We start from the raw sequence: 15,018 nt of genomic DNA, 5'->3' as shown, positions 1-15,018 counted from the left end.
ATATATCAAATGAGAAACAATATTATTATTTCAAGTTCTAAACTCATATAACCAAAAAGTGTATAAACTAAAAATTCCACACAAATCACGTATCATTTAAATCACTTTTAGATCTATACTACAAAAGATCAATTACGAACACATGTCTAAAAATAATGTATAAATATATTAGAAGATAGTCAAATCGATCAAAATCATCAACAAAAATACAGCAAAATAGCATGGAATATACAACCGATATGCATGCATTTAGCCAGGAAAAAAAAAAAACCGGTTGCATACCCTAATAGTATTCCCGCATCGCCTACTTCCCGTGTAGCTGCTACCGCCCATACCACGTCCATGAAAGACAAATGAATAAGAGTTGTCACCAACCTAATATTCATATAGAGCACTACATGAAAAAATTATACATTCAACACTTCACAATAGTACAGGAAGAAAAGGAAAAAAGATCACATAATTAAGCTCGACACTTCAAAACATAACGAAGAAAAGGAAAAAAGATCACATAATTAAGCTCGACACTTCAAAACATAAATCACTTCCACCATAAAGACATGCAAAGAGAACAACATAAACAACACGAAGAAGAATTTGAAAGGTCGTGTTCATGCACGGCCGCAACAAAGAGGGCCACCCCGTACAAAGTACGGAATTATTTGTTCTTTCTCTAGCATCTCTAATACTCAAAACTATATTTGGGAAACATATTTAAGAGTTAGAAACCAATTAAATTTTATTTTCAAGTCTTGTTTTTATTTGGCTATATGTTATTGTGTTATCACTAACTATACCACTAATCCACTAACTATGGAAATTAAATAACCAACTAACAAAAGCCATTAGGGGTGTCAAAATGGATATCGGATATTGGATACCCGATATCCAAACCCAAAATATCGGGTAATTGGATATCCGATATCCGATTTTTCGGGTTTCGCGATCGGGTTCGGGTATAAGATTTTTGGATTATCGGATATCGGGTTACCCGATATCTGATCGGGTATACCCAAATTACCCGAATTACCCGATTTTTTTAATTTTTAATTAATTTAATAAATTAAATATTCATTCTTTTATTTTAAAAAATTAAATAATTAAATATACTCTCAAAATCCTTCACTTTTAAGTCAAATTTAGGATTAATATTTGAATTGTGATGTTTATTATGGATGAATAATGGATGTTATAACTTATGAATTTTTAATTTTCTTAAAAAATAATAAAAATAAAATATAAAATCGGGATTGGATACCCGATTTATCGGGACTGGATACCCGAGTCGGGTATTTGGGTAACCGAAATTATTTTCGGATCGGGTATCGAATATTAGATTTTGGGAAATTCGGGATCAGATACCCGAAATTTTCGGATCGGGTATCCGCGGATACCCGATTTGACAGGCCTAAAAGCCATATTTTGGAGAGGCGGCTTAAGTTTGTGGGGTAAGCATTAGTAATGCAATTTCTTAATAAGATGACAGTTACAAATATTATAATTAGGAATATTAAATATTTCGAATTGATAACAAATTAAATCACGACAGTTTTCATTTTATTGAAGGCATAACAAACTAATCCATATATTGGTTTTTCATATCTATACGTCTATTCCTATAATTTGCAAAATATATATTTTTAATTTATTTAATATCTATTTTAAATGGCCATTTCCCTAAATATCCCTAAAATTCCTCTTATTTCCCTAAATACCCCCAAAACTCTCCTTTTATATATTGTATAGATTATTATTATTATTATTATTATTATTATTATTATTATTATTATTATTATTATTTATTTATTATTATTATTATTATTATTTTATTTTTGATGAATCATAAATGGAATTAAAAGAACTTAAATAAAAACAAGCATATTCAGGCATACCGCAGGGAAATATGCCGACTAGCCGAAGCTAGTGGGCCGATTGGGGAGGGGGGGGGGGGGGGGGGTTGACTTTGGGGGCAAACCCCATGATGGAAAAAACAACGTACAACAAAACTCGAACAAAGAATACCTATGTAAGACAATAACAGTAAAGAATGCCACATCTAAGGCCATTCGTAGTAGGTCCACATCGAATATCATCCTCTCGATTCATTTCTTATCTCGATTTCCCATTGATGATGCCTTGTTCCATGCTCGTTGTCCTCACACTTACCTCCAATTGATTAGAGGTCGGGCCTCGTTAAAACCTCTTAGGGATAAAATCCAATGGGAAAAAATCCCTAAGAGGAAAAAGAGTATACATGCGAGGCACAACAAGCTCACACTCCAAGGTGCTCCTGCACAAACTCGTGCGAGTACACAGAATACAACGTTGAGTACGTAATCCTCTTCACCTCAAAAATAATATGCTTTGGCTCGAAGACAGCCAGGTCGAAGATGACTGCATTCTGGGCTCTCCACATAAGGCTGACCATAGTGATGAGTGCAAAACTCCTTGCTTTACGAATAACGGCCACGCCACTTCTCTCTTTGATGATCCACTTGATTGCGCTCGGTATGGTAGTGATAATTCTTCTCAATCTCAACCACGTCTTGATAACTCTCCAAACCTCCCTCGTTTTGTCGCACTTGAAGAATAGGTGGTCAACGGACTCAGTACTCGACAAGCAGAGGGGACACCGCTGGTCAATGTTCTTAAACCCAAATCTGTCCCTCGTCGGTAACCTGCCACGTCGTGAAGGAGTATTTTGGAGGGACAAAGTCCTTCTACACGAATCTGTGCCATAATCTTCTTTCTCCCTTGGGCCTAAACCAGTCGTAGGCTTCCACAACTCCCTCCGTTGCATACCATTTCTCCCACAATTTAATTACCTTCCTTCTATGAAGGTCGGCAAGCATTGTGTCTCTAATCTCCAGTAGCCTCTTGAAAAATGGAGATTCCCACGGCTTGGCCTTCAATCCCAAATTGTCCTGTTGATGAGAAATTCACGATGGATCCATTTAATCCATAGGGAGTCCTTCTTCACATGGATGTTCCAGAGGTAGCGCGTCAAGAGGGCTTTGTTCCATGCCCCTAGGTCTCGGAAACCAAGTCCTCCTTCGTCTTTTGGTAGGCAAAGTTCACTCCATCCGATAGGGCCATATTTCGTGCCCCATAGGAACTCCCGACAGATAGAGATAACATGGTCATGCACGTTTGCCGGTAGTGGGAAAACTTGGAGCCAGTAAAACTCGACACCTGCAATACAGATCGCACAAGTTCAGATTTCCCGGCATAAGAAAGGTTTTTACTTGTCCACTTCTTCGTGAGAGAAGTAATCCTCTCAATCAACGGGGAGTAGTGCACAATGTTCAGCTTCTTTGACTCCAATGGCACTCCTAAGTATCTAACTGGTAGGGTCCCCAATGGGAATCCAAATATGGTCTTGATTTCTTCCAAGTCTCGAGAAGGTAATTTTTCCTTGTAAAAAGGTTAAATTTATCTTTATTGATCTCCAATCCCGAGCACCTCGAAAATTCTTCCATAGTATTTGCTAAAATCTCCATAGACATGTAATCACCCCCAAAAAGCATAAGATCATCAACAAAGGCAAGGTGCGTTATCTTTTGCCTCTCACATTTCGCATGATAATTAAAGTTAGAGCCCGTTGTACGGGCAGCCAACAAGCGAGATAAATATTCTATGCAAAAAATGAAGAGAGTGGGGGACATGGGGTCTCCCTGTCTAAGACCCCTCTTGCCCGGGAAGAAACCGTGGGGACTCCCATTGATAGCAATCGAGAACTGCAGGGTCGTGACACATTGCATTACCCAAAAGACAAACTTCGTGTGAAATTAAGTCCATGTAGAATGGACCTAAGGAAGTCCCAATCCACTGTGTCATATGCCTTGCGGAGGTCGATCTTCACAGCACACTTTGGGGCATTCTTCTTATTCTCATAGCCGCGCATCAGCTCCTGGGCAAGGTGAATATTGTCCATGATGCTCCTTCCTGGAGTTGTCATGCACACGACATACACTTACCTTAGGCAAATCCCACATCGGACGAAGAGGAGAACGAATAACTATATAAATGGGCTGGGATACCTTTCCCTTGTGTGACGCGCTTTAAAACCGCGAGGATGGCATGCATTCGGCATGGTCCAAAGCGGACAATATCACGTAGGCGGCGACCTGGGCTGTTACAGGAATAAACGCCGATTGTGAAAGATCAACAAGTTTGCCAAGTAACGGAGACATTCTTATAGACAGGATCTTCGTGATGATCTTGTACACAATGTTGCAGCATGATATAGGTCGGAAGTCGCCCACTCTGGGGTTAATGGCCGTCTTTGGGATCAATGACACCACCGTCGTGTTTAGGCTCTTCAACAGCTGGCTTGTATCAAAGAATTACTTGACCGCTCTAATCACATTGGTGCCCACCCTGTCCCACTGCTTCTTGCAGAACGCCGATGAGTAGCCGTCGGGGCCAGGCGCCTTGTCATTTCCGATATCGAGGATAACAACCTTGATCTCTACCTCATGATGGGCCATACTAAGTGGCTGCAGTCCTCATTGTTCACGAGGGCGCCCCTACGAAGTATGCCGAGATCAATGGGGCCGCTTGTTTTTTAGTGCCAAGGAGAGCTGAATAGTAATCCACGAAGTCCTTGATTATCACCTCCTGATCCCATGTAATAGAGCCATCACTCCTATGCAAAAAGGCAATGTAGTTCCGTGAGTTGTTTCTATTAACAAGGGAATTGAAAAAAGAAGTACACCGATCACTCAAAATTGAGTGTTTGAACTTAGCCTTTTGAATGTAATACTCCCTCTCCGAATTCAGTAGGTAGGCCGTTTTTTTCTGTTTGTTGATTTGGTTCCTCAAAGCAACATTTGTCGTGTCGACATCTGCCAATTTTTGCATCAAGGCAAGGTCTTCTGCTGCCTTCTTGGCTCTTTTTAAGAGCTCACTGTACTCCTTGAAATTAAACTTGAGGTGGGCCTTAAACTTCTTGCCCCGCTCTGCTCCTCCACGAGGGTCGGTTTCAGCTCCACTTTATCCACCACTTCCTAATCTTTGAAGTTGTTTTGAAGAAAGAATTTGTAGTTGTCACTTGTCAACTTCGTCTCCAAAAGTCCCAAGATGTCGATTTTATGTTGTTTCACAAAATCAACGACTGCAGCTTGAGTGGGAAGTTGCTGCAATCCCCGAATATTCCATGTTGCAACGATCATTGGAAAGCTCCAGGGTCATCTTCTACACCATCCTCCTAATTGGAGGGGATATCTTTATCGTCCCCATTTTTCTTGCCCTTGGATTTATATCTTGATTTCGATTTCTTTCGTTTGATAGAGTCTCCTCCCCTTTCAGCCCGACTCAAGCGCCCAACTGCTTCAGCATCCTGTTCGTCAGGCCGTTGATCACTAGCCGTGTCTGTCTCATGACAACAACATCACTATTTGTTGTCACAACAGGTCCATAGTTCCCAGCCTTATGGGGACCTCCCGCCGTGTGCTTCACGTGCTTCTTATTACCCCCCGTGCCTGGCGGGGAGCCAACCCTCTTGTCAACTGTTACCACGGCATCATCAGCCATGTTATCAACTTCCTCTACCAAGGGATCTACAGTTGTTGTCACGACCGTAGTCACATCACTCTTTTCTCCACCCCGTTGTTTCCTAGGATCGCGACTCCTGTTACGGAGGCGTCTGTCGGAGTTCACAAACGGTGTCGGATCCTGAGAAGGATCGCTACCTTGTTGGCCGCCAAGGATAGGTGGGATCGCATCAATAATGTTTTTAACTAACTCCATGTGCGCCTCAAGAGCGCCATCAGTATTCCCTTTCGGCTCCGTCCCATCCTCAGCTAGCATCTCGAACCTGTTAGGTGATCTAGGTATCTTGGGGATGTCCTCTTCATTTTCCCCGGCATTGTGCTGAACTTCTTCTCGCCTTGGAGACTTAGGAATCTCATCGGATCCCTTAGTATTTGAATCAGGCCTTGGAGGGTCGCCAACATTCTTTTCATTCGTGCTTGTGATGAGGACCAGGACAGGATAAAGGGCACTGGTAGGGTAGGTTTCCACTGTTGCTTTTGTCTTGGCCTTGAGCGGGACCTAGCCCTTTCGTATTGGCCAGGGCGGCCAGCCTGGTCCCCATTGCGAGCAAAAGCTTTCGGTTGCGGCCCATCTTTCCCTCTTCCTTGAGCTAGGGCCCAGCACTATGTTGAAGACGGGGTCGCGACTTACTTCTTCTCCATTCCCTAATTTTGGCATGGTTAAAACCATTCTAGATATACTCCTTGTGCCGCTCACGGCAATCATCCACGAAATACTCGTACATCTTGCAACCATTACAGTATTTGGGGAAGAACTCATATTCAATCTTTTGTTCAATAAGCCCAGATGGCATCTGAATATCAATTTTGGTTTTCAGCAGCCGAGTTGTGTTCACAATGATCTGTACTCGCAGTGCAACACCCCTTACTCGTTTTATGAAAATGAATAATTAGTGTCACATTTTTTATATGTTCACCTCTTATTATGAATAAGTCTTTCCTACTGTGTGTTTTTTTTTTCTAAGGACACTTACATTAATTGCAACCTGCTACAACAAAGAAAACTAGCAATTAATATATCTACATATCCTCAACTTGAACATGCCACGTCCAAACCACTTTAACTTCCTCGACAAATAAGACAATGACTTGACACGCACAACTGCCCATCTAGCGAGATCTCTCGCCACTATACTCTGCAAAAGGGAAGAGAAATGGAGGTGAGCTTAAGCTCGTAGTGAAACCGCATTCCCAAATATATTCCCTAAGATTTCCATCGACAACACTATCACAAATTAATAGCTTTGTTACCTGAAAAGTCGTTCAACATCTATTTATATTAAATCTCAATCTCCCAATCTGATATCAATCAAAAATATCATTTCATATACTATTAATTCTATCAAATCATATATCAAACATAATCCTAAAAAAAAAACTGTACTTTCAACGTTAGTATACTAGCAACCTGTTAACCAAATCATATTTTCCACCAAATAAATCTGTCGGATCATAGAAGTGGTAGAACAAGTATAATTGTATAAACAAATAGGTTGCACTTTGAAATAATAATATGATACTTGTCAACCACAATAATCTTAACAATCAAACTATACTCTCGACAACAACATGTTACCTGGCAGATTCATCATCATATAACATATCATCCTCTTGTCACTTTATCACTTTCTCTCATTAATTAATAGAGAATATAACCTGAGTCATTCATAACATATTGATAATTTCTTTAGCACATATAGCACGATATAACACATAATCCTGTCCCTGTCACTTTCTTTCAGCAGTCAAGGCAATATACATACTTTGAAACAATCATAATCATCTAATAAATGTGAAAGCACAACTATCATTTCTCAAATAGTTAACACATTTTAGCCCCAAGTTATGCTTAGTGATGGACACAGGTACACGGACACTATAGATAGCCCGATGTCGATGTGGGCATCTGTCATGTACATCTGTATTAGGTACTACCAGATGCTATCTGTATGAGGTACTATAAGATGTTGTACCTCTCTCATATGGCCTATCATAAGGCATCTGTCACATATTACCCGTATAGGGAACATATCATCTGTCGACATATCTTGTGGATCATCGCTTCGGTTATCCAGAAGACGAATGATCAAACATATGTGCAGTATTGTTGTCCTATGGCATGCCAACTATACCCTGTGACTCACTGAAGCAATGGGGCATAACGCATATATTCACATCTTTTATCACATCGCTCAACGTATAAAAGCATTTAAACTGCTTTGCATATCATATGCATATTCACAATTTCAATCTATGAAACCAACAATCTCCACCATCTTACCTTTCAATATACCGTTCATGTTCCTGTCATATCCACATTAAATTATACAGTCCACAAAAACTTTGATCACTATTCAACTATTCCACAATATCACATAGACTTAGAGAAGTCTCATATATTTCAAATACTTCCTTAAGTTCAAGCGCACAGAATAGAACACCGATCACCTAAACACACGTGGTAATATATATATCAAGTTAAAGTCAATAAATTATGAATACACATACACTACCTGTACAGATCAATAAAACTCCATGTATTTATTCATTTACTCCATGATCTTGTCATCTCCTTTGTTATTTGCACTGGAACCTGGTTCTCCTATGTTTTCAAGTAACCACATATACAATTTATAAATAAACATTTAAAACACAAGTAAAAATCAAATCATCACATCTATATATTTCCCTTTTTATACTATTCCCTTCATCGCAGAACAAGTCATTAAAAGCGTATATACATGTTAAAGCATCTAACTACTTTTAGACTATAAAGAAATAAAGAGTTTCGATAATACTCTTCAATAAATCTAGAAAAAGAGAGCTATACTCGGCTGTCCCAAAATTGTAAACTTCACAATACCATTTTTCTCCATACAATAAACCTATCTAATTTTTCAAATATGGGACAACCACTTTATTTTAAAGTAAAACTCAAAATTTTGGCATATTGAAGCTAAACTCATAACTAAAATCTTTTGATGTCCACCAACGACTTAACCCCTTTCACCATCTCTTTATTAAGACATTTCAGCTTGCTTAAGCATCAACAAATAACATCAAACTTCACAACAAATCAGCCCCAACATTATACAATATCAAAACCATCAAGAAGGTAGCTTTAAACTCAATATCAAGAGCTTAATGTCACATACTATCCTCAAAATCAGATTTTTCCATCCTTTTCATGCCTTTTCTATCAAAGCATAAACTTAATTGCATATTTTCATAACCAATTTACACAAAATCATCAAAAATACAAAACCCCCAATTCTATGAACCCTAATTTTTGCATCCTATAGAAACGCTAATTAAGTTCTGTTTTCATATTCTAAACATGCAAGGAATCAATAATAGAACTATATTTCATCAACACTTTCTATCAAAATTCGAAAATCAAGCTAGAACAAAAAGCAAAAACTAAAGCTTCTTCATATTCAACTTTGGGCTTTAAATTCAATCCAACTATCATCAATACTATGCTCAGAAACAAGATTAAGCAAGGTGTGAAAGAATATAACCTTTAATTTCAACTATTTTGGAAGCTAAGTGGAGGTGGGTTTGCAATCTAAGCTCCAAAATTAAGAGAAATTAGGGGAAATTGAGAGCTGCGATTGGTGGTGTGTGCTACTCGTATCATAGTGGAGGGGCCGGAGTTGTCATGGTAACTGATCGAAGGGAGTAGAGGAGTTATCAAATTTTTACAGAGAGGGAGGCAGTTAGCGTGAGAGAGAGAGCCAAAGATAGAGGAGAAGGATGGGTTTTTTTTTTTAAATCCACCTCTAAACCTTTTCTCTTTTCTTTATCCTTTTTCTTCTTGCTAAATTTTCCCTGTGATACGTTTTTTTTCCAACTTAGTCATCAACTTTCCATTCTTTTATTTTTCCCCATTTTTTCTTTCTCTCATATTTATCTCCTTTTCTAATTTTCTATTTTCCTAATTCGAACATATGACTAATAAAAGACCCACTATTTATTAAATTCTAACTATAAATAAATAAATTAACTTAGGAATATTACAATTCTTCCTTTATTTTGTTTCTCCTATACTTAACTATTACTTTTCTTCTTTTCCACATGTTGACATTCTTATGCACATAAAGATACATACAAGAAAAACATATACTAAATCTTAGATTTCCCAATTCTATTTCTAATTTAACTCTGGGATATTACAAATACGTTTGGCCTTCATATTGTGAAATTTCCCGTCTATTTGTCGAATAATTTTCATATTGAATTATTTGAAAAGAAATCCTGATTCCTTGGTTTTCTAAAAAAAAACAATTTTCATCTAGGATCATATTTTTTAGATGTTACACGCGGGTCGTCGAAGGTCTCCCTTCTCAAGGTGGCAAAGTTTGTGGAGAGAGGCGTGTCGATGCACGACGCTATCTTGCTGACTGCCATAAAGTTCCAGAGTTTCATGTGGAGATCAACAAGCCTCACCCATAGTGGGATGTTCACCTCCGGCTCCATGTTCGGGTCGAAATTTTTGGGCATTGGTTGGAGCACAAGTGGGATGCCAAAAATATCGAAAGGTCCACTTTGTCGTACGATCTCCCGATCTTCTTCACATCCAAATTGGAAGCAGAGCCAACCCTCCGGTGAAAGGTGACTCTAGATTTGCATGGCCATCTTCTTGTGAGGTCGTAGATGGTTTCCTTTCCCCCGTGAATCTGCCCAAGAGGCATGTTCCCTAACCTTGGGTCACCGGCATGATGTCTTGTTCGTCGAGGAACAGCCGGTCCTTTGTCAAGATATCGAATTTAAGGAGGGCGAGATCTTGTTTATGGTACCTCGGATCAATTTCAAACTCTCTGCCTCTCCTGAGCCTGCCGCATAGGCTGCCAGCTCTTTAACTCCCGGTTCAGCGTTTACAGTGGTCTCGCCGGCAACATTATTTAGGGTTCAGAAACAAGGGGCAACATTATCAGAAACAAGAGGCTCATTCCCTAGCTCCACTGGGGTCTCGGGTACGTACCCCTCGTCATCATCAAAATCGTTGATGTCATCGAACCCATCATTCTTTGAATGCAGATAGTCCGCATATTGTTGTTTCATCATCTCGTGTGTCTCCTTCTCTTTGTCCTTCTTGTTATTATTCTTAGACGTGGCCTTGCTCCATCCCTGTTCCTGAGAAGCCATAGGGAAACCGTAAGTAATAACGGGAATGGACGAAGTTAGGAATTACCTCCAACCAACCAAGAGAGTTAGCCACAAATTGGCAAAGTGTAAAGCTGTGGAACGCGGTCCGAAGCTTCCCCAAAAACCGAGAACCCTTCTGTCACGAGGACGTTCTTGCGCGGGGCGTTGCCTTGCTTACATGATGAAGTTAAGGAGCGTGCCGTGCGTGCCACATTCGAGGTGCAAGGACGTAGTTGGCGCGGGGGTCGTCAAGGCAAGCCGACCCTTATACAAGAATGGGTCTAGTATTGCAAACTCGCTAGCAAGACGATGATTTTAAGTGATAAACTTTTCCCACTTGGCACTTTTGTCCACTCGTACACTGACTCACTGCCCACGTGGCTAATGAAACTATGACACGTGGACACTTCAGTACTCTTTCATTTGATTCATATATAAATATAATACATATATGAATATAATATGAATATTAAAACATAAGATATAATGGAGTCGTCTCAAATCAGAGCACAACATACAATCCCAGGTGCAGTGTATATAGCTTTATTTAAAAGCATTTATTAGTTTGTCAATGCACAACTAATTAAAAGTGGTACAAGGCAATTAAAAATAGCAAGTATTTTTTCCCTTTAAATAAATTGCTTTTAATAGGACAAGAGAGGTTACACCTTTACTATGGGAAACCATGGGGAAAAAATAGGTGTATAGCTATTTGAAACGTAGGCGTAATACAACCTGAGACATGCTAACTGCTAGAAATGTGATAGAAAGAACATTTGGGTTATTCAAAAAACAATGAAAATTTTTAGAAGTATCTTTTTTTATGTCAGAATGCATGTGAAGATCATCAATGCTTGTGCTATTCTTCACAATCTTGTTCGAGTAGAAGCACCTAATGGTCCATTGTTGGATGAAGTGGATGTTAAGATTCACACTAGAGCTATTCAACAAGGTGATGATCATAATGAGGGGGAACAGACTCAACCAATTTTGTCGGGTGATTATCATAATGCGGAAGAGACTCAATACTCAGATCGAATTACAGTTGTTTAACTCAGTAATGAGTGGACTAAATTTAGGGATAGTCTAGTCGAAGCTATGTTTCTTCATTATCAAAATAGGCGTAACTTTTAGTGTCGTGCTTATGAAACTAAATATGTAATAGAATTGGTTTTTTGGTTCAATGTTTTGTGGTGCTTATCTATACATATATAAAAGGCGAATTTTAGCTTTATTTTGAATATTAATAAGTTTTGGGTCGATTTTTAAATATTTATAAATTTTGGGGTCTATATAATTAAGTTATGATTTTAATTTGTAACTGCCAATCATGCTAATTACAAACCCTTACAAGTGACGAAAAATTATATATATTTAAATTTAATTTAGTTTAAATGAGGCGGTTACAATTTAGACTTCATGGCCAAATGATGAAGAAACAACGTGTCATTCAAATTTGGAAACTCATGCTCAAATTATAATTTAATATGAAACGGTTAAGCCATTAACAAATTTTGTAACTCTATTTTCTTAATTTTATCATTTATAATATTTTAATTCTATGATCTCTCGTGTTATTTTATGTCTATAAAAGGTATTGAGTTGTGGATAAATTACACACCAACAAAACCATTCTCCATTCTCTCTCAAGCTCTCAACATTTTATCGTACATTTTAGGAACATTGTATTGCTCGATTTTGGAGCTCCGTCAAGTTCATCGATGCCTAGCGTGTTTGAGATGTTGTATACGTTAGGAGGAAGTCGTTTCATCTCGCGTTTTTATGATTCGCGAATTTTATCGCAGTATTTCTTACAATTCTTAGAGAGGGAAGAATTGTAACATCCTTAACATGCATAGTTTCTATCTTCATCTTTACACAATTTATTATTTTTGTATATTTATGTTATCATTAGCGCTATAATTATATTAAGTGGTATCATAAAAAATACTAATATTTTATCAGTTATGATGAATTAATAAATTCATGTATATATAAGTATATATGTATTTGCAATGACATAATTAAGCCTAGCAAAAAATCGAGTTAATCAAACAATTAGTTGTTCAAACAAAATAAAGCAATATGCTACCAAATTTTGGTTTACAAGGTATATAGTGGAGTATTTTATTAGGGAAGTATCTTTTTACAAAAAGAAAACTTGCAGTATTAAGAATAAACAATGTTTAAAAGTGCAATAAATAAAGATAAACACTCCAACATTAAAAAAGGGCTATCATTATACTTTATTAATATAATAATATTAATTCAAACAATCAATGTAATAATTTTTTTGTATAGTTTATTATTTGAATTTTTTTATAGTCATAATTTTGGCATTTTGAATATTATGAGATGTTGATTTATTATTTTGTTTCAAAAGTGATTTATATTATACGAATGATTGGTTTAATGTATTTTTCAAAAGTGCCAACACTTGACATAGTCTTTTATTATTGTCCAAATAATTGTGTTTGTCTTGATTCCATTTTAAATATGTTTAATTTTATGTCTTTAGGTGTAAAATGAATTGAGAGTATATATTTGTTGAATTGTCATTATTTAGTATATTTTTCTATTTTTAAATCTTATAGGTTGTGTTGTTTCTCATTTTAATTAATTAATTAACAATTTAAAATCATATGATGAAAAAATATTTCTTCGTGCATCGCACGTGGGTTAACACTAGTTATACTAAAGCTCAACTTTATAAGTACTGTTGTATTTCAATTTGAACTTTGTTTGAATTTGAGTATGTTATGTTTAATCTAGTAGACTTAGTTTATGAAGAATAGTAGCTTTGAATGTATTGTTGAGACCTTTTACCTTTTATATATAAAGTATCTTAAATTATATAAGTAATCATCACTGCTTCTATTATTAGTTCTATTCATTTTTTGTCTTTGGAATATAAGAAAAACTTTTGATTTACTTAGTTAGTTAACTTATATATATATATATACTTTAACATAGTAGGATTTTGATCAAAACAAGTATCCCATTAAATCAAGAAATATAGACCGCATTTAGACCATTAGATTAGGTGAGTTAATCTTATGATTAGAAGATCTGACGGCTTTAATTATTTTTCAAGTATTATTATTTTAATCACTTCAAATACTAAAAGGTTACTAATGTCATTCTCTTCCATCCAGTTGTTATTGCAATCCCTATAATTAGGGATGTCAATCGGGCCAGCCCACCGGGTTTTGGGGCCAACCCTATTCGGGTTGCGGGTTAATCTGGTGCGGGCTAATCTGGTTGTGATTTTTTTCGGGTTATAAAAGTTCAACCCTAACCCTAAAAGCTCGGGTTTCAGGCTAGCCCAACGGGGTAATCAGGTTGCTACCGATAAAATTAACATGCGATTAATCCAATAAATAATGGTGAAAATTAGTTATATTTATAAAATGTACTCCCTCTGTCCCATAAAAGTTGAGTTGTATTCCTTTTTAGTCCGTCCCAACAAAGTTGAGTCATTTCTTTTTTTAACAAAAGACAAAACATTTAATCACTCTTTTTTTATTCCATCATTTATTTTACTCTCTCTTATCTTTCCTATTTTTTTCATCTCTCCTATTTATTTAATATAAATTCTTAACCTCCGTGGCCAAAAGTTTTGTCTCAACTTTTATGGGACGGAGGGAGTAAAATATTTAATTATGATATATTTGAGATATATGCTTAAACTCAGACATAAACACGATCATATACTAATATCTGAGATTTATGCAAAATAAAACATAAACATTAAGAAATTTTAAAGCATGTTTTAGAAATCTAAATATATTTTTTAGTGAATTTGAAGTTTCTAATTTATATATCTATTATTATGTTAATAAAAATTTAATATATAATTTATATATTTAATATATAAAATTAAAAGTAATTTTTTTAGTAATCTATACCATAAAATAACCAATGAAGTGTCGAATTAGAGTCGAACAAATAGAACGATAGAAATTTTATCGGGTTTCCGGGTCAGCCCATCGGGTTTTCGGGACTGGCCCTAACGGGTTGCGGGCTAATCGGGTGAGGGCTAGTCGGACTGTAATTTTATCGGGCTAGAAATTTTCAACCCTAATCCTGTAAATTTGGCGGGTTATTCGGGCCGGCCCACGGGTTGCGGGCTACATTGACATCCCTACCTATAATCATGCACCTTTCTCTTCTATTAACAAATGTTAGCGTGATTTTGGAGTTAACATTCACCATCTTCAACTCCTGCGTATTTTCCATCTTCTTCAGCCGATCTCCCATTAATATTCAAGTATACTTCTTTTCATGAAGATTTGTTATATTCAATCAATTAGTT

At 36.9% G+C, this 15,018-nt stretch overlaps 1 pseudogene across 1 annotated transcript; it reads right to left on the bottom strand.

Moving 5' to 3' along the window:
- Positions 1 to 1,892: 1,892 nt before the first annotated feature.
- Positions 1,893 to 9,362, bottom strand: LOC125214728 (uncharacterized; annotated as a pseudogene). The gene is made up of 3 exons (XR_007175164.2): positions 9,077 to 9,362; positions 8,069 to 8,157; positions 1,893 to 6,691 (listed from the first exon to the last, which is right to left on the bottom strand). The product of XR_007175164.2 is annotated as an uncharacterized LOC125214728 (transcript).
- Positions 9,363 to 15,018: the final 5,656 nt, after the last annotated feature.

Source organism: Salvia hispanica, chromosome 3, assembly GCF_029641045.1.
Source record: "Salvia hispanica isolate PSC_SH4W2 chromosome 3, Shi_PSC_v1, whole genome shotgun sequence".
Classification (NCBI taxonomy): Eukaryota; Viridiplantae; Streptophyta; class Magnoliopsida; order Lamiales; family Lamiaceae; genus Salvia; species Salvia hispanica.
The sequence above is the reverse complement of the archived record's forward strand: the minus strand, read 5'-3'. Positions and strand labels throughout refer to the sequence as shown.